Raw genomic sequence first — 23,654 nt, forward strand, 5'->3', positions numbered from 1 at the left:
TCTGGCCAGGTTTTTATAACCGTGCACATGGCAAGGGTTACATAAGGTCCTATCATATTTAGACACGTGTCCATGTTGTTATACCCATGCACATGCAACGTATAGCTCAACCTATCATATGAAGGCACGTGTCTAGGTGGTTACGAGAGCATCTTCTAGAAAGGGACAGCCGGCACAAATTACATTCCCACACTCTTCCGCTATTAATACCCTCTCAATCTCCATGAGGTATTCATTCACTCCCAACTATCTACTCTTAATACTTAAGTACTTTTCTCTCTTAAGAACGATACTTATTCTCACGCTGGAGAGTGGTTACGGGAAGACCCCCCTCTCGTCCTTCCCGTAACGAGCTCACGGTGTCTGTTTTGTTGGTTCTTGTCACTGGACTTCGGGAGATTGAGCTCATATCGTTGTTTGTTGTTATCCATATCCTACCCTGTAGACTCATTGGATCTAGGACCCGTTAATGGGAATAGATCCGTGTTTCTTCACCTTGGCTCAACAAGACTTGGCTCGCTAACAACCTTTGAGTGTTGTTTCCCACTGCATCGTGCGGGTACCTGACCAGTATATATATATATATATAATACCTTATTATTATTAATAAAATTTCCGGATGTTACACATATTCATTCATAACCTACTCTTCCCTCTTAAAATCTAAACTCTTATTATCCATGGGTCAAATAAAATGGTAAAAGGAATAACCTAATAAATTTTCATATCAAAACATTACTTAAATAACAATTGAAAAACAAAACTTCTATTATAAGATTTATTTATAAATATATACGTACAAGATTACCGGAATAAGTTTTAATAAGTTTTAGATTCTCGATATACGTGCCAGCGTCGAAGTGCTGCCCGTGAGTTTAGAAAATAATAAGCCAAACATGGTAGACATAATGCCCGAATAAAATATTAATAAAATAATAAAGGCTTAGACCCTAGTCAAGGGTATAATCAATACCTCGAAAATAAAGAAAAAAAAATATAAAGATAAAGGTAAAAGTATAAATCTTTATTATAAATAAAGTATGATTATTAAAATAAATTTTAAATAATAATAAAAAGAGAAACAATAAAGAAATAATAAAAGAATCTTTATTAATAAATAAAGATAAAAATATTATATATTGTTTATAATTATTAATATAAACTAAATGATGCATATATATAAGTATACGTATTGGATAACGTAGATTTTAGAAAATAAAACATGACGGACTAAAGGTTGGAATATGAGAATAAGAGATATATGATTTGGACTATAGGTTCAAACATATTATAAAAGAAAAGGAAAAGATAAAGTAGAAAATAGTTATAGCTGATAATATTATTTAAGTTATTATTCTTAAGTAATAAGAGAAGAAAAGTATACGTTTCTTAATAAAGAAGAAGCCTAGAATTTAAGAAAAAGAAAGACAAGATAAACTAGAGGTTTATCTTATAAGAAAAAGAAAAGTAAATAAGTTAAAAGCAAAAGTTTTAACTTGAAAAAGAAAAGAAAGAATTAATATTTTAAACTAAAGGTTTAAAATAAAGAAAAGATGTTTTGAACTATAGGTTCATAAAGAAATTAAAATCAAGGTAAAATTTTACAAAAGAGACTAGAGGTCTTAAGCCAGATTATATATCCGACTAACAAAAGGTTATACTCGTACTATAGGTGCGAGATAACAAAGAAGAGGGAAAGACCCTCGGACAGTGTATTGAATCTGATCCAAAAGAAATGGCTATACTCGTACTATAGGTGCGAGATAGCAACGGGAAAGATCCTCGGACGGTGCATTGAAGCCGATCCAAAACGAAAAGGTGAATACGCCCCAAACTTTACAAACTGTTTTAAAACAAGTCAATGTGTTATATAAAAAGTGTACATGAGGCTAAGTGTCTCTAAAACATTTATAAACAAAGGTATAAACACTGGCCTCAGGCTGTCGTGTACGTTTGTCTAGATCCTTATATATGTGATGGGCACATCACACCTGGTCATAATTACGCTCGCCTGCGGGGAGTATTACCTTGTGTATACGTATAGGCACTCAACTAGTCGAACGCTGCGGTGTTTGCTGGGGGAACCGAGTGTAGCGACTTGAGTTTACGAATCGTGTTGTTTTAACTTGGTTATTCCTAAGCCACGATGGGCCGAGACCAACGTAGTCTCGAGGGGTAATCAAGTAAAAGAAAATATTTTTAGCGTCAGCGTATTCATTAGCATATCGCTGACGTATTTTCTAACATTTCAGGAGAAGTAAAGTATCAAGAATTGGAGCCATTCATGAAGTGGATGTTCGCAAGGTAGAGATGGCTTATTGTTTTAATTATTAAAAAGATTATAAACAATATGATTTGTAAAATCAAACGAGGTTTATAAATAAAACACTTGGATATTTATTATACGAAAAGCTTTTCAAATAAATTTTTATTAATAAAATGTTTAAAAAAAGATATATTAATATTTTATTATAAATAATGCTTTATATATAAATTAATATTTCAAAATATATTTTTAAAGAATTCCGTTAAACTCTGATACATTTACAAAACATGTACCAACTGTTGGTCACACGCCTAGGCCGTAAGTCGGGGTGTGACAGGTTGGTATCAGAGCTATCGATCTTAGCGAATTAGGTATTCAGTTATACCTTGGCTTTGATCGAGTGATAGATAAAAAAAATTTATTATAAAATTTTATAGGTTTAGTAAAAAGTTTAAATACTTAAATTAACAATATCAAAATTTAAATGATATAATATATATAGACATATATATATATATATAAAGAATTAGGGATAAGAAAACAAGTACGGATAAGATAGGAAAATCTTTACATCTAATCTATAATATGGAAATAAGTTGACTATCATTCGACTAAAATAACAAGGCAACTTCCAACAGAAAAGGAAGAAGAAAAATACGAATTTAGCTTAACCCCAAAATTTACTATGCGAATAGTAAAAGGGTTAAAGCAAACAAAAGCAAAGGAAAGATGTTTGACAAATAGCAAGCAAAAACAAAAGAGAAATACTTGAAACATAATCAAGTAAAATAAATCAATGAGTAGATAAAAATCCTCATACGTGATGAATGAGTAAAGATGGATTATAAATATGAAATGAGACGAAACATTCGTCCAATTGGTAGCAATAAACCATTTCATAGTAGAAAATCTTGCGTAGTACAAGATATGTTTTGATAATTAAATGTGTCTATAAATTATTATAGAAAAAAGAAAATATAAAAAGAAACTTTTCCAAAGAAGTAAGAGGAATGTAAATAAAGATATGAAGACTCACATTCTTGATAAATAAAAAAAAGGAATTATAAAAACAATTGATCCATCCAAATTGGTAGCAATAGGATTTTCTAAAGACCAATTCGTAATAGAAAATCTTGCAAAATACAAGATAGGCTTTGATTCCCTTAAGTATTAAACCTATCTATGAATTTTTGTAGTGCGTCAAAAGAAAGAAACTCCTCCGAAGAAGTTAGAAGTGGGAGAAACATGAATAACCAATTTAGAAACAAAGTTTGGTAGATAATTAATGAAGCTGTGGCTCCAATAATGAAGATGCTCAATAACACTAGAAAATTTGAATCAAGAAAAAGGACTTAAAGCGAGCCTAATTCTTCAAAAGAAAGTTGTAACCAATTTTAGTCATGAAAACGAATTAAGGAATAAGAAGAAACCTAAACTTCAACCGGAAAACGTTTTTAAAGTTATAAAACCTCTGAGCCTAAGAAATTCCGTGGAAACGAAAATACCATATCCACCTTGAAATGGCTTAAAGAACAAGAGTCAATCTTAAACAATATTGCTTGCACAAGTGAACAAACCATTTGGTGTTCTTCGAAAATGTTCAAGGATAAAGCTCTTAAGTGGTATAAAACATTAATTCAAGTTAAAAGAAATAAAGTAATGCACAACTAAAGTTGGGAAGAATTTAGAGACATTATTCTACAAAACTTTTGTCCAATTAACAAAACGAAACAAAACCAAATCTTTCCATGGGACCAGAAAGGCGCTAAAAACAATCTCAAGGAATACAAATACTAAATTCTTCAAATATTGCCAAGTAACTCCGCGATTAGATGATTTGGAGTTGACAAAATGATATCTAGGCTACCAAAAGAAACAAGAAGAATAGTAAAATTACATGTACCCCAAACAACCTCTGAAGCTATGATGGTAGCCAAATGTGTTTATAAAAAAAAAGAAAAAAAACAACGAACGAAAAATAGATCAATAAAACAAAAGAAATAATGAAAAGCAAGAAAGAAAAAGGATTGCCTAAATTCACAAGACCCATATGTGAAAACTGTGGAAAAAGGCATTTAGGAAAATGTAAGAAGCTAATCAACATTGTCATGTGTAACTTTTGTAAGAGAAAAGGGGCATTTCAAGAATGAATACTCGGAAAATAAAACAAGTAAGAGCAAAAATGAAGAGATGAACGTTGAAACACTTACAATTAATATATGAAGAAATGTCAAAGCCAATAAAAAAAACAAGAATAGGTTAAAGGAATATTAACTCTTGTAGTAACTATTAGTTTAATTAAACTCATGTGACCCGTTTACAAATTCGTTATAAACAAGAGATTTTATAACAATGAAAGGATAATTAAGTCTCTAATACGTATAAAGAAAATATTAGCATATAAATAGTGTCTATACACAAGAATGCGTATATGCAAAGAAAAAGAGATAGTATTCAAAATACAAGAAAGTATATTAGTAAATCATCATCTATAGAAAGATGAACTAAAATGAATGATAAATTAAACAAAGCATGTCTATTCAAAGAAAATCAATTATCCGAACTTTAAAAGTTCAAGGAAAATAAACGGAAAGAATCCGTCAAATTCATGAAGCAAGGGATTACGTAAAACAAGTATGAAAATATTGAAAGCTATCAAAGAATAAGTAAGTTAAAAAGGATAGAATGAGATTCGATAGATTGAATCCGAGAAATATCTAGTTAATATTTAGAATACTGAAAGTAAGGTAAATAATTAAACACAATTGGCCACTGTGTTTAACGATTTACAATTACTTGTGGCATTCTAAATTATAAATTTACTATATCATCCAAAGGCATAGAATTAACAAAAGAGATATACTACAACACTCGAAAGTATTAGTAAAAAGTCAAACAAGATAACTATAGAAGGAGTTTATCTATTCCTTATCAAATTACGAAAATGTATTTACAAAGAAGATTGCATAAATGTAAAACAAGATGGTATAGCATTAGAACATCTACTTAAGATAGTAGATTCAAATAGATGTTAATGATAAAACCATTGAGCCGGAAGATTTGTAAAATTAGAGCATTTGAGTTTCAGAGATTCAAAACTCTAAATGAACTTAAACAAAGCGAAACCAAGAAACCTCAAAGAGTAAAAATCAAATTTCCAAAGCGAAAGATTATGGCACAATCAAATTGTAAGTTAAGAGAGATGACGAAAACCTTATACTCGAAAACCAAAATTTGATACCGATAATGGAAAAGCTATACGAAACGTTAATGAACAAAGCTCATAAGTACAAGATGCACTAAAAAAGTTATTAAACATACCACAAGCCATATATCGAATTATTAATAGAAGAACATGACCAAGGTATCACTTCGTATAATGAAAGATCAAATTCATTTACAAGTCAAAATCGAGCACAAGAAACCTTTGGATTACTTAAAACAACCCAAACTCCCCATGAAGAAATGAGTAAAGATAACTATGAACTATATTACGAAACTTTCCAAGAATCCATGACAATAAAGGTTATTGTTGATAGACTAACAAAGTTTACCCATCTTTCTTTCAATGAACGATTCGTACTCGATGGATAGATTAGCATGAAATTATGTGAACAACATCGTGTCTCTACAAGATGTGCCACTATTCATAATCTCCAATCAAGACAGTTTAATTACATCCCATTTAAGGAATACTTTCCAACAAACGTTAAGAACTCGATTGAACTTTAACATGATCTATCATCCCCAAATAGATGAGGAAAGTGAAAAGAATAATCCAAACGTACGAGGTTATGCACCGCGCAAGTATAAAAGATTTAAGTGAAAGTTGGATAATTATTTTTCCCCTAATAGAGTTCTCGAATAATAATTACAAACATTCGAGCCACACCTTATGAGACGTTATACGAATATAAATGCCAAACATCCATGTATTGGTCTGAAACGAGAGATAACCGAATGTCTAGACCCGAAGTAGTCCACGAAAATGACGAATAAAGTATTACAAATCTATACGTCCATCATAAACCATTAAAATATAATATATGCGATAAGATGTCAATTAAAATTTTGCCTTAGAAAGACATTATTTGCTTCGGTAAGAAAAGAAAACTTAGCTCACTTGAGATACTCGAGCGAATCAGTACTATTGCATACCGTCTGCAATTAATCGAAGAAACGAAAAGGATACACAATGTATTCCACGTCTCTAATCTGTATAAATGTCTAGCCAATGAATCTTTATCGATACATTTTAAAAGATATAGAAATAAATAAAAATTTAATATTTAGAACAACAAATTCGAAATCAAAGATTCGAAACAAAGAAAGTAAAAAGACGAAAATTGAAGATTGTGAAAGTAAAGTGGGACTCATGAAGAGGCCCCGAGTATATTTGGAAACTCGAATCCGAAAAGAAAAAGAAATACCCCCACTCGTTCTAGAATGAAGCAATCTCGAGGACGAGATTTATTTCAAGGTGGGGAGGATGTAACATCATGATAATAACGGGTCAAAAATACCAAGTTCAAAAAGATAAAGGACCAAAAATGTCAAAGTTTTAAACTTAAAAATTTGAAAATGAAAAATCTGTCTCCGGGCCTTATCGCGATACGCGACGGCCTTAAACCAAACGTCATCGCGTATCACGATGACGAGGTCTGAGATGGTGACACGTGTCCTGCCACGTGTCACCACGTGGTATAAAGCTATGACAATGTGACACGTGTCACAACGTGGCATCAAGCCATGAAAATGTGACACGTGTCATGCCACGTGTCACAATGTGGCATAAAGCTCCCCACGTGTCACCACGTGGCACCGCGTCTGCCACGTGGCAAACCTACCTGCGACTCACCATAGCTACGTCGCAATACGCGACGGCTATGTCTAGGCCTATCGCGTATCGCGACGGGTCTCCAGAAAACTCTATAAATAGCAAGCTAAACCATCTCATTTTACGCACCATTTTCACACACTCTTTCTCTCTCTAACATCTCTCTAAAAAATCACCTCGATAAACGTCAACCGACCACCTCGTTTTTCGTGACCATAAAACTCCGACATTTTACCTTGTAATCCGTGCCATTAAAGCGAAGATACTTCGAAATACCGGCGACCCGACATCTCACCTCGAAGTATGTGTCGACCCAAGACGAACCAACGACCCGCCTCGAAGTACGTGTTGACCCGAGACGAACCGACGACCCACCTCGAAGTACGTGCCGACCGAAGACGATCCGACGACCCGCCTCGAAGTGCGTGCCGACGAGACTTGAAGACCGGCGTGCCTCGATTTGTGTGCTAAGGAGGTTTTGATCAAGATTCTCGATATACGTGCCAGCGTCGAAGTGCTGCCCGTGAGTTTAGAAAATAATAAGCCAAACAAGGTAGGCATAATGCCCGAATAAAATATTAATAAAATAATAAAGGCTAAGACCCTAGTCAAGGGTATAATCAATACCTCGAAAATAAAGAAAAGAAAATATAAAGATAAAGATAAAAGTATAAATCTTTATTATAAATAAAGTATGATTATTAAAATAAATTTTAAATAATAATAAAAAGAGAAATAATAAAGAAATAATAGAAGAATCTTTATTAATAAATAAAGATAAAAATATTATACATTATTTATAATTATTAATATAAACTAAATGATGTATATATATAAGTATACGTATTGGATAACGTAGTTTTAGAAAAGAAAACATGACGGACTAAAGGTTGGAATATGAGAATAAGAGATATATGATTTGGACTATAGGTTCAAACATATTATAAAAGAAAAGGAAAAGATAAAGTAGAAAATAGTTATAGCTGATAATATTATTTAAGTTATTATTCTTAAGTAATAAGAGAATAAAATTATACGTTTCTTAATAAAGAAGAAGCGTAGAATTTAAGAAAAAGAAAGACAAAATAAACTAAAGGTTTATCTTATATGGAAAAGAAAAGTAAATATGTTAAGTGAAAAAGTTTTAACTTGAAAAAGAAAAGAAGAAATAATATTTTAAACTAAAGGTTTAAAATAAAGAAAAGATGTTTTGAACTAAAGGTTCATAAAGAAATTAAAATCGAGGTAAAGAATTTACAAAAGAGACTAGAGGTCTTAAGCCGGATTGATATCCGACTAACAAAAGGTTATACTCGTACTATAGGTGCCAGATAACAAAGAAGAGGGAAAGACCCTCGGACAGTGTATTGAAGCTGATCCAAAAGAAAAGGCTATACTCGTACTATAGGTGCGAGATAGAAACGGGAAAGACCCTCGGATGGTGCATTGAAGTTGATCCAAATCGAAAAGGTGAATACGCCCCAAACTTTACAAACTGTTTTATAACAAGTCAATGTGTTAAATAAAAAGTTTACATGAGGCTAAGTGTCTCTAAAACATTTATAAACAAAGGAATAAACATTGGCCTCAGGCTATGGTGTATGTTTGTCTGGATCCTTACATATGTGATGGGCACATCACACCTGGTCACAATTACGCTCGCCTGCGGGGAGTATTACCTTGTGTATACGTATAGGCACTCAACTAGTCGAACGCTGCGGTGTTTGCTGGGGGAACCGAGTGTAGCGACTTGAGTTTACGAATTGTGTTGTTTTAACTTGGTTATTCCTAAGCCACGATGGGCCGATACCAACGTAGTCTCGAGGGGTAATCAAGTAAAAGAAAATAGTTTTAGCGTCAGCGTATTCACCAGCATATCGCTGACGTATTTTCTAACATTTCAGGAGAAGTAAAGTATCAAGAATTGGAGCCATTCATGAAGTGGATGTTCGCAAGGTAGAGATGGCTCATTGTTTTAATTATTAAAAAGATTATAAACAATATAATTTGTAAAATCAAACGAGGTTTATAAATAAAACACTCGGATATTTATTATCCGAAAAGCTTTTCAAATAAATTTTTATTAATAAAATGTTTCAAAAAGATATATTAATATTTTATTATAAATAAAGCTTTATATATAAATTAATATTTCAAAATATATTTTTAAAGACTTCCGTTAAACTCTAATACATTTACAAAACAGGTACCAACTGTTGGTCACACGCCTAGGACGTAAGTCGGGGTGTGACACTCGAACCAAGCATTCCCGGCCGTTTTCAGTTGAAGTCGCCAATGGAAACTCCAATACCATCAATACCTTCGTCCGCGATTGTTCCCTCATTCTTTCCAATCATAAATTCTCCATCGAACTCATCCCGATGGAAATGGGAAGTTTCGATGTCATAATAGGCATGGATTTGTTATCTTTGCATCATTCCGAAGTTGTTTGTTTCGATAAATTCATTCGCATCCTGCTTGTCAACGGTAAAATTCTTAAAGTCTCCGGCAAAGCAACATCAAGAAGGCTTAATCTCATATCGTGCTCCCAATCTCAAAAATACTTACGCCAAAAGTATGTTCTGTTTCTAGTTCTCGCGGTGACAAAAGACAAAAAGGAAAGGAAAATCCAAGATATTTCCATTGTTCCTAATTTTCTCGACGTCTTTCCCGATGATGTTGCCGGTCTTCCTCCCGTTCGTCCGATTGAATTTCGAATCGATCTTGTGCCCGGCGCGATGCCCGTGGCCAAGGCTCCTTATCGTTTAACCCCATCGGAAATGCAAGAATTGTCGAACCAACTCGAAGAACTTTCCGATAAAGGCTTCATTCGTCCAAGATCTTCTCCTTGGGGCGCTCCCGTTTTCTTCGTGAAAAAGAAAGATGGTTCTTTTCGTATGTGCATCGATTATCGAGAGCTTAACAAACTCACTATTAAAAATCATTATCCTTTGCCATGAATCGACGATCTTTTTGACCAACTTCAAGGCGCACCTTGCTTCTCAAAAATCGATCTTCGATCGGGCTACCATCAGTTGCGTGTTCGCGAAGAAGACATTCCAAAAACCTCTTTTCGTACTCGATATGGACATTTCGAGTTTTTGGTCATGCCCTTTGGGTTAACCAATGCACTCGCGGTGTTTATGGATCTCATTAACCGTGTTTGCAAACCATTCCTTGATAAATTCGTTATTGTCTATATTGATGACATCCTTATCTTTTCCAAGACCAAAGCCGAACATGAGCGTCATTTGGGTTCCATTCTCAAACTCCTTAGAAACGAACGACTCTACGCCAAATTCTCCAAATGCGAATTCTGGCTCAAGGAATTTCAATTTTTGGACATATGATAAACGACAAGGGTATTCATATTGATCTCGCTAAAATTGAGGTCGTTAAGGATTGGAAAACTCCAACGACTCCCACGGAAATTCGATCCTTCCTCGGTTTGGCCGGATATTATCGGCATTTCATTCGGAATTTTTCCAAATCTCTTTGCCGTTGATCTCCCTCACTCATAAAGGAAAATCATTTTATTTGGGTTCAAAACAAGAGGAAACCTTTCAAACTCTCAAGGACATGCTTTGCAATACTCCCGTTCTAACCCTTCCCGATGGAAACGACGATTTTGTTGTATTTTGCGATGCTTCTCATCAAGGTCTTGGTTGTGTTCTTATGAAACAAGGTCAAGTCATCTCTTACGCATCAAGGCAACTTAAGGTCAACGAGAATAATTACACGACTCATGATCTCGAACTTGGTGCCGTCGTTTTCACTCTCAAAATCTGGAGACATTACCTTTACGGTACAAAATGTGTTGTTTTTCTCGACCATAAAAGCTTTCAACATATTTTTGACCAAAAATATCTCAACATGAGACAACGACGATGAGCCGAATTACATAGTGAGTACGATTGCGAGATTCACTACCATCCCGATAAAGCGAATGTTGTCGCCGACGCCCTAAGTTGAAAGATTAATGTTAAATCCGTTCTGCTTTTAAGCGTTGTTGTTCAAACCGATCTTCAAATTCGTATCTTCCAAGCTCAGCATACCTCGGTTGAAGAAGGTAAAATGTATGAGGAGATGTCATGTGGAGCCGAACTTCAACTCAAAACCAAACCCGATGGTCTTTTGTACTTTCTCAATCGTTTGTGGGTTCCCGATCATGATGATCTTCGTACTTGTATACTCGACGAAGCTCACAATACACAATATTCTGTTCATCCCGGTGCGGATAAGATGTATTTCGATCTTCGTTCTACCTTTTGGTGGCCGGGTATGAAAAAGGACATAGCGATGTTTGTATCTAAATGTCTTACTTGCTCAAAAGTCAAAGCCGAACATCAAAGACCTTTTGGTCTACTCAAGCAACCACCGATTCCCGTTTGGAAATGGGAAGACGTTGCTATGGACTTTATCACTAAACTACCCAACACCCAAAAAGAAAACGAGAGTATTTGGGTGATCATCGATCGTTTACCAAGTCTGCTCATTTCATTCCGATCCGCGAGAAGTATTCTGTCGAGCATCTTGCTCAAATCTATTTTCGGGAAATTGTGTGCAGACGCGGTTTACCATTGTCTATCATCTCCGATCGCGATTCTCGTTTTACCTCTCTTTTTTTGCGGTCACTTCAAAAAACCTTGGGAACACGTTTCGATCTTAGCATCGCTTATCATCCTCAAACGGACGGTCAATCCGAACGTACCATTCAAACACTCGAGGATATTCTACGAGCGTGTGTCCTTGATTTCGGTGGGAACTGGGATTCTCACACTCCTTTCATCGAGTTCTCGTATAACAACTGTTATCATAATAGTATCGAGATGGCTCCTTTCGAAGCTCTTTACGGTCGTAAATGTCGTTCTCCGATTAGTTGGAACGAAATCGGTGAAGCTCAAATCACGGGACACGAAATGGTCCAAGAAGCCACTGACGTTATCAATCAAATCCAAAAGAACCTCCTAGCCGCTAGAAGTCGTCAAAAGAGTTACGCCGACAAACGGCGAAAACCGATCGAATTTAATGTTGACGATCTTGTCCTTCTAAAAGTATCTCCTTGGAAGGGAGTAGTCTGTTTTGGAAAGAAGGGTAAGCTAGCTCCTCTTTTCGTTAGTCCTTTCAAAATTCTTGAACGTGTTGGGAAGGTAGCTTATCGACTCGAACTACCTCAAGAACTTTTCGGTGTTCATCCAACGTTTCATGTTTCGAATCTCAAAAAGTGCTTAGACAAGGGTAATCTCCATATACCCCTCAACGAAGTACATGTCGATGAGCTGATGATCATGGTTGAACGACCCGTTGAGATCATGGATCGCAACGAGAAGAAAACCAAGCGTAGTCGTATTCGGTTAGTCAAAGTTCGATGGGAATCACGGCGTGGCGCGGAATTCACTTGGGAACGATAACACACAATGAATGAGAAGTATCCACACTTGTTTACATCATCATCATCTTAATTTCGGGACGAAATTTCCTAAAGTAGGGGATACTGTGACATTCGTCAAATTCGGGTCTCGATTTTATTTGTTTTTGTATTCGTTTAACATGTAGACCGACCCGTTTTGTAAACCAAAACTTATGATATAATAAAAATGATGGATTTTATGTTAAAATATTGTTTTACACTTGTTGAGTCTTGAAAACATCCAATTCGGTCCTTAAAATGGCCTTAAAACGCTTAAAACCAACTTCGGGGGCCAAAACTGCCAATTTTGAAAGTTCAGAATTTCCACCGGGTAACCTTAGCGCCGCGCTAAGGTCAAGGGGAAGAGACCTTAGTGCCTCGCTAAGGTGAGTCTACACCAGGTTGCTTTTTGTGTTCCCTTGTTTGTTCTGTTGTCTAACGAATCCGAGTTTTAACCCTTAAATCACTTGTTTAACACCTCTAAGCTCATCCTATAAATTTCCAACCCTTTCCAACATAAATCCCTGCTCATAAACTCTTTCCTTACTCAAATTCAAAGATCTTTAAGGTTGTTTTTCATTGTTTATGTTAAGTTTGACTTTGAAAGTCAAACTGATATAGTTCTTCAATTTTAATTAGTTTACTTAGTCTAAATTAATACTTGAAGCATATGGCACAACATAAATATAATATACACCCTTTATTATCTTTGGTGGTTACTTAGCCGACCCCAGTTGGTTAGGTTTTGGGTCGTGTAAGGCAAGGCTACATGGAGGACTTCGTGTCCTTGATATATATATATATATATATATATATATATATATATATATATATATATATATATATATATATATATATATAAAACTTGTTTATACATATTAACCATGTCTAACTTCTGCTTATTTTAGTTTGTTTACCATATTTATGAAGTTCCATGGTTATGGGTTTGAAGAGTCTAGCCTCGGTTTAACCGTAAATAGCTCTAAACCGTAAACCGAACTTGTTTACTAGTTTTGTTAAATAATTGTTTAAACATGCTTTATGTTAGATTTAAGTTTCTAAAATCATTATTATAAGTTCTATGGTTATGGGTTTGTAGATTCTTACCTCGGTCTTAAACCGAAACTAGATCTGAACCTAAAACCAAACTTTCGTTTAAAGACTTTATTATTAACTTTTTGGTTGTAAAACATAAGTATCAACATTTGGAAACCATCTATGAACTATATGTGAGATGGAAACCGAACCAAACCGACCTAAACCGATTTTCACTCACTTAAGACATACAAGTGTGTTTTTAGCTATCAAGACTTGTATATTTATTTAAAAATACTTTACAAACTGAATTTAAATATTTTATTAAAGTACTTGGAATGTTTAATCCAACTTGATCTTATAACAAAGTTTGGACCAACAAAACCAAACACTCGCTTAACGTGCTTTGTTAGTTCTAAAATAATAGAACTACATACTTGGTTAAGTGTTAATATATTTTTATGAGTTATCTCATAACATTTAATATTTTGGAAAGTTGACTTTGGGTTTGACCAATTATCAAGACCCGAACCAACAATCCGAAAACTCGTTAAAACCCCATTTTAGTATCTATATTCCAAAGGAACTTGCATTTTTGCATTTTTACCCACCTTATTACTTAACATAGGTTGAGTAAATATTAAGATTAGATACTTTAACCCGATTTCGAGCAAACTTACATTTATAAAGGTTATTATTACAAGTTCTTAAATAGTTACTTTTTAAAACCTTAAACTTTAATTGTTTACGTTTCTTATCTTTTATTTTTAAAGTTTCACAAAACAACCTTTCTAATTCAAGGCTTTTATTTTTATTTAGGCTTTGCTCGTTAGACCCGTTCTTCCGATTACCCGACTTTTTTCGAATCAAGTTTCTTACTTAAAAGTGAGTACTTTCATACCCCGTTTTCCATCTTTCATTTTCGGGGTGACATTTCATACTTATTCAAATTAAATGCTTTATACTTGAGTCTTAAACCACAAACGTTATTGTATACTTTACTTAAATAAATGCTCGATTTGGTGTTCTATGCATACATGCTTATATGTTTGTGTGTTTACCGCTTTTGGTTGGTTGAACTATAAATCCTAGTCTATTTAGCAACCCCTTATAGCAAGGTGTCGTTAATGTATTCTTATTAACGGTAACTATATATCCTAGTCTATTTAGCAACCCCTTATAGCAAGATGTCGTTAATGTATTCTTATTAACGGTAACTATAAATCCTAGTCTATTTGGCAACCCCTTATAGCAAGGTGTCGTTAATGTATTCTTATTAACGGTAACTATAACTCGTTTCGTTATCCAAATTATTGCTATTATTTATTGTTTCGTATACAAGATTGTGGACATTTCTTATTATATACATATTGTTTCAAAACTATGAATTGATCACCAACATTTGTGTAGATAAACTTTATTTTATGAAATGTTACAGGTTTGTATTTAGGTTGATATTGGGAGCTTGAAGAAAACGTCACAAATACCTTTATGATATTAGCAAAATGAACAATATAAATATTTGCTTTGTTTTGTTATAATCATTTTATGAACATGTTATGTGACATCTTTTGATTTTGTAACATTAAACGAGTTGTTAAATATTGTTGCTTTAAATAGTGTCATGCGCTTATGGGCATTCCGTCGCATCCTGGCATGTTCTGCCGCCTTTGGTCTGGGTGTGACATCATGGGTCTCACCAACCTCAGATAACTTTTAAACCGGGTTATAACATCTCATTTATTTGTGAAGCACTTTCTTTATCAAATCTTAAGTATATTATTAATCTTCTTACAATAAATAAAATAAAAATCCAAAAAATATATAAATATTAAATATATATATATATATATATAAAACAACCCCGTAATATGGGGGGATAAACACTAGTATTAACAATATATGATAAGTGTATTATTTATTGCATTGTGTAACTTTTAAATTTTCATCAATTAATCACGTATTACGAAATAGAGTATTCTCAACCAACCATCGCATTCATATCTATATAAATTCACTAAAAATCACTACATTTTTTTCTTTTCTTTTCAATTAAATAATATTTTTTTGTATGTTTATCATTACAATTTCTCTCTCTTTCACTCGCAATCAATTTAACAAATATAGAAAATTATATGTGTTACTCTCTAGTTGCTCCTCATCCCATCTCAAGCTACCATATTGGTTGATTTGTAATTTGAGACTTCTCATGCGTTTGACCCGAATTCGTGGATATGGGTCTCACCAAAATAGATAATTCTTAAATGGGCATAACATCTCATATATTTGTGAAACTCTTTCATAATCAAACAATAATTTTTGCGGGTCATGGTTTTCACCAAACTGGATAGCCATTAAACGAGTTACAAAAATAACAAAAAAAAAAATCAGATCTGAAATTCTGAGGTTCGTAACAAAAATAACAAAAAAAAATATAGCCGGTGTGCATTGCTTGAGCCACTCTTTGTATTCGCAAGACCGACTTTAACTCGTGTCTGCTTTTGAGCAGAACCATAAATCAAGAATTGAGGAGTGAAAGTAGATTAGTTAAAGAAAGTGTAAATTCCAAGTTTAAACGATGGGGGTGGTAATGGCAGTCACAGACGGTTCGGGTTTTTAGTTGGTCGGATGCGATGGTAGGGGTCCAAGTTATCCTGGTGGTGTAGAGACAGAGAGAGAAGAGAGAGGGATAATTAAGTGATTCCAGCGACGGTGGTTGTGGTGTTGGATCTGAACGATGGTAGTGGTGGTGGCCTTGAACTGGAAAATCATGGTCGGGAGTGTGGAGAGAAAGAGAGAGAGAGAGTTATATACATTTTTTTAGTTTTAATTATTAAATACATAATAAAATTACAATACTACCTCATATGCGAGGCACATGACCAGATTTAACAAAAAAAATTAACTCTGTTAGTGACAAAGGGCGTAATCTGAAAGAGATTTGAAACATAAAGTATGTTTTCTGCCATTTCTTTTGTTAAAGGAAGTCAACTGAAAAAACGTTTAAACGTAAAGAACGTGTTTTGCTATTCTGTCAAAAATATATACAAGGGTGTAATTGGTGAATTTGGACTTGGTCGGTGTGGGAAAGAGGAAAACGAGGTGTTGGAATGGAGGGTTTAATGGTGTAATTATACCGAAGCGCCCGCATGAGTAGAAGTAGGTTCGTAGGTTCGTGAAACATTATGTATTATATTGTGGTTTTTGTTCACATGAATCAAATTGATTAGTTCTTAGTCTTATTTTAAAAGAGGGGTGTGGAATTTACAAGTTATAATATTTATTTCTACAAACATGAGCACCTTGGATTCATGATCATAATTCCTACATATAAAATCGTACATACCTTGGATTAATGATATGCCAATTAAGTCAAAAGCAAAAAAACGAAGACATAGATTATGATAAAACAAACTGGAAACTAAAAACTTGATATTATTAGAAATGCATGCGGGTCCGGAATCTCGATCCACTAAATGTCTTGTTTTTTTCAGACTTGTCAACTTCCGTCATCTTTTTTCCTCTTCATACCATACACAAGAAATTAAAACAAATAATTTCATTTTATTCCTACGACTGGCCAATAAAAATGTAAATATAAAAATTGAAGAAAAAGTAATTGCGCACGCACTCTTGGAATGAGATTTTGATTCCTCCAGCTCTTGGATCGGCAATGGTAGAAAAGGATTCGTGTGACAAGTCAAGGTCGCCCTTGCAACCAGGTGGCGGGCAGAAATCTGTGATCATAACGGTCACGGTGGGGGTGTCCGTACAAGGGTGTGGTACACCTTGGTTGAGTGCACCTGTACAAGTCACCTGAAAATACTTCCCGCAAGCAGCTCCACCTTGCCATAAGTCTTGGTTCGCAGCTGCTATCATAACTCCTTGATCTTGAGATGCTGAAATCACAATATATATACACATCACACATGTTACCACTTATTAATAAATAATTGATGAAAGTTTATCTATAACGTGTATGTTTGTGCAGGTGTGGAATGGTGCATATATAACTAACTATAAGGATTACGTACGTAAGTATGGGGGATCATTGATGGTTCCAATCCCATTATCGGATGACCCGAGACTTAAAAGGCTCATAACTAGGAGAATGCTAGAGTAAACTCTTATGGATGCCATTGAAGTTAAAAGGTTGTGTATGTATTAAAAGTACGGAAATAGCTTTAAAGACCGATTAAGCTTATGACATTTTTAGTGAAAGAGATGATTATTTACAGTGTGTCATATCAAGTCAATTATTGGAATGAAATCTAAAAAACATATATACGGCAACAGGATACATTGTGCTTTGTAAACATATTCTATGAAGAGCCAAAGAGAAGGATCATTTTTAATAATCTCTGTTCGTCTTTTGGATGAACTGATACAAACAAACTGCAAGCCTATCAGAAAAAAAAAAGATGCAAACAATAAAATCAGTTGATACAATGCATTGCACTCCTTCGTTCCACTGGCTTTTCGGGTTGGACTTTAACTCATGAACTGCAGAAATTTATTCTTGTCTGTATTTCCAGAAAAGGGGATTATTGAAATTAATCTTTCCTACACTTTTTCCATGCTTTCTGTATTTCATATAGTTTTGAACTGTAACATCTTGTCTACCAAACAAATTTAATATAGGATTACTCTCCACTGTGCAAGTTTAATTGTGAAGTTCTCTTCTCGTTCAACCAGTGTCCAAAGAGTGTTGATGATATTTGAGACGAGACATTACTTGTGAATCGTGACGTGTTATCTCTTCCGTGGTAAACATGCAATTATAGCTAGCCTAGTAAAAAAGATGTTAGGTTTTTTTTTTGTTGCTAAAGGATGGTCGCCTATTTTTTTGCCTCTAATTTTCATAATTATCTACTTACCTTTTTAACTCCCTGGTGAATAGCCTTAATTTTGGTTTTCTTTTAGCTGCATGGTATAATAAAGACCATGTATTGTAATCACTTTTTGATTTAATCGAAACTAAAAACCTTCTGCTCCATCTTCATTCAATCTTTTACCATAATACATTTTATTATGGCATCAGAGCAATCATAAGGAAGATCCTACAAACAAAACCAAAACAAAAAACACACACACACACACACACACACAAAAACCCTAATAGCCACCATGGCCGGCATCGGTGATAAGGTGGAGACAAAAACAAGTGAAATACCGGGATTAACGGCCGAGCAGCAGTACCAACACTTGCTAAAATTGTTCAGCACTATCAAACAAGATGCTCTACCAACTGCAAACTTGGCTAGTAATACTCAAGAAGGTAAATGGGTTATTGACTCAGATGCTACCGAGCACATAACCCGCATTATATCCTACCCAATGAAATGAAAATAAAAGGGGTTCTCCATGTTCCCAAATTCAAATGCAATTTACTATATGTTAGTAAATTATCGAATGATCTACAATTTGTTGTTACGTTCTTCCCGGAATTTTGTGTTATGCAAAGACTTGAGCACAAGGACGTTGATTGGAGTAGGTAATTGCAAGAAAGGTCTATTGACGTGTGTAAATATATATATATATATATATTACATTATAATGGAGATTCATCTATCCACATGAGACGCCGTTGTTTTAATTGTCATTGAAGGCCCGGCATCCTTCCACGTTCATGCTCCCCATATGCTTAATATCAATTAATGGTCGCCCATTCATATCCATTCTGTTTCAAGACACACACATATATCTTGACCTAAATTCCTCATCGCCGTTCAAACTTATATTCAGGTTCTGTTACTCAATTGTACCAATCAATGGAAGCAACACCAAAATGACACCGCCATAAGCTGTGTTTGCTCACCGTCGGCGATGATACTCCATGAATTCGTCCAGTTCAAATCAATTGTCCGGCAACATTTAATCCTCTCTTACGGTTAGTGATTCAATATTAATAATTATAATTCAATTCTCACCCCTTCAATTTTCTAACGCTGACCAATAATTGCTTTCAGTTATAGATTCAATAATAATATTTAATCCCTTCAGCTTTCGACCTCAATTGTCTCCATTTATTTGTATCACCAATATTGCTTTCAGTTTGGTCATCCTAATGATTTTGTTGAGTTTATTCGGATTTGGAGGAGTTAGGGTTTAGATACAATTGATTCAATTTTGTTCGCATACAACTTCCTTTTACCACTTTCAGTATGTAAGTTTTATAGTTGGTGAAAATTTCCAACTAATTAGACATTGTTGATGTCAGGGAAGGTTTTTCGTGCAAGAATGTTCAAAGGATGGTTCCATTACAGGTAATATGTAATTCCCACCCTCAACATATACCATGGATGCTTGGCGGAAGCCTAATTCTTTCTCTTGCATTAATTTCAGGGGTGGAAGACACCAATCTATATAGGAAGGCATGCCTATGGTAACCAAATAAAAAACATATTGTTGTTGATAAGGAATGTAACAATTATGTCAGTTTTTGGAAGTAAAAAAACCCCAGACCTATCGACTTTTTACGTTTCTGATCTGTTAACTTCATACTGTAATACTGTTGTTACATGCGACTTGATTGATTTAGAGTCTGTTTTTGCTTGCAGACGAGTTTCAAATTAGGGTTTTAAACTGATATAAGGTCTTCTGTGATTATATCGGTTCTGGGCTCGGGCTAGCTGACGGGTATTCCGGACATGTAGACGGGAGGCTTAGAGAAGCTAAAATGAACCACCCGAAAGGCAAGTCCCGTAAGCTTGCTCTTTATATTGTCAACAAGAACTCCTTTAATTTCTCTTGGTCAAAGGTTTGTGACTAGACTATGAATGAGATTTTCATATAATTACCATTATGCCTTTCTGTGGAAGTTGATCTTTTGGAAAATAGACTTTTTTAAAAGGCATGACTTTTTGGCAAACGTTGAAATCTACTTATAATATTTATAATATTTTTAAATGTTTTAAATCGTCGTAGCATACTCGCATATTACAAATATAGGAATCTTGAAGTGGCACCGATTAAAAGTGTTTGCTAGGCAACGGGCCGGAAGGAAGACTTACCCAAGAATTCAGTTGCTGACTCGGCTGATGAAAACAAAGATGATGCAGCAAATTTTGATGTACAGATGCGTCAACAAATACTTAAAAAGAAAAAGGGAGGTTGGGAACATGTCATACAAGCTGTAAGGGCACAAAGGTAATTTAAACTCACAAGTGCACTGTTTTTACCAAGTAAAGTGATTATTATTGTTATTATTATTATTATTTTTTATTATTATTATTATTTTTGTTCTGGTATTATAGGTGTGACAACAATTGTGGGAGGTGGGAAATTGGGCACACATGGCTGCAATCAGTTTCAGTATCGGGATTGAATGTGTATTTGTGATAAAGGAAGAAAACCAAAAAAGACGGGAACCAGGTAAGAGAAAAAACACAGGCGTCATTCATTGTTTAATTTGTATTTTGTTTTGGCTGTCATTTTATAACATGTTTATGTGGTTTTAAAGGTGGTTCGAGCCATAGTCAATGTTCAAATACATGGTTGACCATACACTTTGACCGGGCCAAAGGGTTTGGTATCCTGTGGATCGAAACCGTGTTTCTCAAAAACAGGTCAAAAGGTTTTTATTAACGAGTAAAAATTTAGCCGATGACAGGTAATATATATTTTTTTTATTATTAACGGGTCAGAATTATCTCGGCTACGGGCCAAAATGTTTTTTGTTATTATAGGGTTAAATTTATCACGGTAATGTTTAAAGACCTGGTATTGTTAACGAGTTACGTATTGGTACCAAACGGTTCAAAATGTTTTTATTAACGAGTAAAAGAAACCTGGAAATGGGTAATATTTTTTTATTAACTGGTGAAATTTATCCCAGTAACGGGTATAAATTTGGTATTATTAAAAGGTTACGGGCCACATCAATATTCGTTATTAATGAGTTAAAATGATCCCCGTAACGTGTAAATGTTTGGTTTTATTAGCGGGCTATGCGTCGAAATTGAACGTTTAAAAGGGTTTAATTTAACGAGAAATTATTAACCCGGAAACGTTTGTTAAATTGTCTTGAATTGTTTTTTCTTTAAAATAACAAAACTGTCTTTTTTAACTAATAATTTAGTAGACATTTGCAGGGATTGCAGCAGCCTTTTTTGGTTACACACTTGCGTTGCTGCAACGCATAGTTGGTAGCATGATTTCCAATCAAACGGTAAGTCCTGGGTTCTTGATTTTTTTTGGGGTCAGATATAGCATTATTCAAATGTCAATTTTTGTTTGATTTTTTTGATTATTTGCCACCAATATCTTCTTGTTTTTGTTACATGTTATAAAGTTGGTATACATGTTATAAAGTTTGAAAAATCATGTCATTTTTTAAGTTGAAACTATCTATGTTTGATTTCAAAAGTCAACACACTGACTTTGATGCTAAAAATATCATTATGTCTAAATGCTAATGATATATTTCTTGCAGGATGAACCTCATACAATAATGAAACCAAACATTGCTCCAACACCGCCATACCAGAGAACATCACTAAGGCCGCCACTGATCCCGTCAGAAAACGAGCCAGAAAAACAAGAAGGTTTCATTGCATCTCTCGGGAAACTTGCGGCCAACGCCACGTCATCATTCTTAGATATCTTGTCAAATATCTTCCCGGGTTTCAAAAAGAAACAACCTAACTACCAGTACCAAAACCAACAGCCATTTCACCCAGACTACAAACACGGGTCGAACCCATTGCCCGTTCAAGATAGCTACGTGATCCCAGATGGAGACAAGCCTCCTCCGTCTATTGAAACCCGAACCCCGGCCCCAAAAAAACTTACCCGTTTATGACAAACGATGCTCAGAAAATACAACAGTTTGCCATTAGATCATGGGAATTCAGTTTATGATCATCCTGGTAGGGCTCGGTCATGTTCTCGTGGTTTGGCTCGTGGTGATTCATCGGTTTATGTGATAAAAATGGGTATTGGGAATGGGAATTATTTCATTGTGATGAGTGAATTTGCAATGTTGTAATAGCATTGCAGAGTGTATAATCTGTAAGAAGCTGCTATGTTATAAAAAGTGAATATGAAATTCCTGAAGAAAGAAATGGTGTTTCTTAGTTTATGCATGTTAATATATATAACAATAAGTTATATTAAGCGTGTGTATGGTTTAATTTTTATTTCACTTCATAGTTTACAGGTCATATGTTTTACTTTTACATGGTGCAGTTTGATTTTTAAATGTCAAAATTCAGTTTGTATTTTAAATCGGTCAATGTTTTGAATGGGCAGTTTGACTTTTGTTAACCTAATGACATAAACTCTTACATAGTGGTTAATAATGGCTGGCTAAAATCATAATATATTAACTATCTACCATAAGCAATATTCTACTGCACAAATTAATAGTATCTGTATTTTAGGGGAAGTAATCCTATGGGTCATGTGTTTAACATGTGCCAAATTCGACTTTTAAAAGTCAATTTATACAATTTTTAGATTTATGGTTTTCGAATTCTGCATGACAAATTTTCATTTGAAGTTATGAATATTTGACAAGAAGTATTACTTTGTAGTCAATTTTCATTGAAAAGCTTTGAATTGGTTTTGGTTAAATTTCTCTTTGAAGTTGACCTCATAAAAGTCATTAACTCAAACTTAGCAAATCATTTTTAACGTTCTAACACTCTAAATTTATAAATAACTTTACGTGATAAATTAGTGCAGAATTTGATTATTCACGTATATGCTATTGACCCGTTACGTCATAATTAAGCACATTTCTGGAAATCACCATTTTATTGATACGATATCCATAAAACTGCGACAAATGAATTCATAAAATTCTACAAAAATTACATAAAATAGTTTATGATATGACCCAACTTCACACCAAATATCATTTCCAAATAAAATGGTTAATGCCCCGAAACAACATTTGCAAACGACTAACCTGGTTGCTAAAAAACACTATTTTATTGATACAAAATCTATAAAACCACATCAAACGAATTCAAATAATTCTAGAAAAATTACACAAAATCAATTATGATGTTATCCAACTTCTGTCCAAAAGCCAGACAAATATAAATCGTTTAAGACCACAAAATGATGTCCGTAAACAGGCTGACCTGGTTGGGACAACA

General features: G+C 34.3%; 1 long non-coding RNA gene across 2 annotated transcripts; it reads left to right on the forward strand.

Annotated features, from left to right (window-relative positions):
* The first annotated feature begins 19,417 nt into the window (after nucleotides 1-19,417).
* LOC143583217 (uncharacterized) lies at nucleotides 19,418-22,546 on the forward strand. Of its 2 annotated transcripts, XR_013144123.1 has the most exons (6): nucleotides 19,418-19,438; nucleotides 19,769-19,814; nucleotides 20,500-20,697; nucleotides 20,805-20,922; nucleotides 21,011-21,718; nucleotides 21,983-22,546. It is a non-coding gene; the product is annotated as an uncharacterized LOC143583217 (long non-coding RNA). The 2 variants fall into 2 exon arrangements; XR_013144122.1 differs by lacking the exon at nucleotides 19,418-19,438 and having other exon boundaries at nucleotides 19,542-19,814; nucleotides 21,983-22,545.
* The last annotated feature ends 1,108 nt before the right edge of the window (nucleotides 22,547-23,654 follow it).

The sequence above is a fragment of the Bidens hawaiensis genome, unplaced genomic scaffold (assembly GCF_021521415.1).
Source record: "Bidens hawaiensis isolate Kalapana, Puna unplaced genomic scaffold, B.hawaiensis_p1.1 tig00032170_1, whole genome shotgun sequence".
Lineage (NCBI taxonomy): Eukaryota > Viridiplantae > Streptophyta > Magnoliopsida > Asterales > Asteraceae > Bidens > Bidens hawaiensis.